We start from the raw sequence: 1,590 nt of genomic DNA, 5'->3' as shown, positions 1-1,590 counted from the left end.
CCCACAAACCACCATTGGATGCCACATAGGTTTTAAATGGAACATGAAAAGAGAATGGAATAGAATTTGAGACACGGTGACTATGCAACTAGATGAAAAATTAGCACGTGAGGGATTACGTGGCACAAGGTCCACCTTGTTTTATCAACATGATCAATATTTTTGGATTATCTTGATTGACTGGGGCAAGTGAAACTCATATTTTTATTGGTTTAGAAAAGAGTTTCTTCATAACAGCTTTTAAAACACTACATTATTTTGAGGAGTCATGGAATTATTTCAAAAAGATAATATATCAAAAAAAAAATGCCCGCCCATTTGTGCAGGCCATATTAGTTTTGCTGAAATAGCGGGTGGCCAGCGTGATGGTTGTGTGCACAACAAATTCCACATATTTGATGTGTGGTGCGTGGCAATTTGACCATGCTACAACAAACACGAGTTTAGTTTGTGTAAAACACACAATGTACCTTGTCCACCCTCACTACTTAGAGCATATAGATTGATTATCAGAATGAGCGTAACGGGATTTGCTGGCAATTGCTGATTGGCCAAAATTTGCAACATTAAGTACTCCATAAATGAGATTATTGTGTATACTCCCCCCTTTCCGGTTTATAGGGCTCAACTCAAAAATCTCATCCAATCAAGGTAGATGGTGAGTGGTGGAATATTTTTTGTAGTTTGCAAAAGGACTCAATTAATGATCTTGTTTTCCTCAAAAAATTATATTTACCAATGCATTAATTACAATGCATGCATGCATAAAGTACATGCATTGGTCAATTTTCTCTTAATACTTGCATGGAATGATTGAATGCACCTTGGAATCTAAACTTGTGATGGGGAACAACCAAATTGAGCCTTATAAAATGGAAAAACTAAAATTTTGAGATAAGCCCTATAAATTGAAAAGGAGGGAGTACGACAAAAAGTAGCTACTTCCTCCGTCTAGATGAATAAGTCATCTTAGATTGTGCACCGTGACCAAGAAGGAAGGAAAAACGAAAGAACTTAATGTTTATTTGCTAATTAATAGCATCGCATGCAATGAATTAACCACTGCATGTCGTGTTTGGTAGTCTTGAGTCATTGAAAACATGCACACCCCACATCACTTATTGGTTGATATGTCAAAAATAAGAAACGAGATGAGAGTTAATGCATCACGCCTAAGTGTTTTGGGATTATTTGATTTCGTGAGATGACTTATACACCTAAACAGAGGGAGTAACAAACTTTGCTTGGCACACACCGACGCGCGCGCACACACAAAGCTTCATAAGTAAGAGTAGGTGCTGGAGATGGTGGTTGGCATCATCGTCACATAAACACCACATCGTACCCAGTCCAACTACAACTTCCACCACTCGCTGTTGCAATCCTGCTTATCATTACTGTTGTGTTCTGATTCCCACAACTGTCCGCTCCGTCACATTGACATAAATGTGTTGTGTGCCCGTTGTGCACCACTAATTTTTTTGTATGGACCAGTTGAGAGAGAGAGAGATGACCTTTTGGTCTATGGGGACATATACACCCTATATGGAAAAATAATTTAGTAATTCAACAAAAAGTCAAAAAATTCTG

Source organism: Triticum dicoccoides, chromosome 7A (assembly GCF_002162155.2).
Source record: "Triticum dicoccoides isolate Atlit2015 ecotype Zavitan chromosome 7A, WEW_v2.0, whole genome shotgun sequence".
NCBI classification, from domain to species: Eukaryota; Viridiplantae; Streptophyta; class Magnoliopsida; order Poales; family Poaceae; genus Triticum; species Triticum dicoccoides.
The sequence above is the reverse complement of the archived record's forward strand: the minus strand, read 5'-3'. Positions refer to the sequence as shown.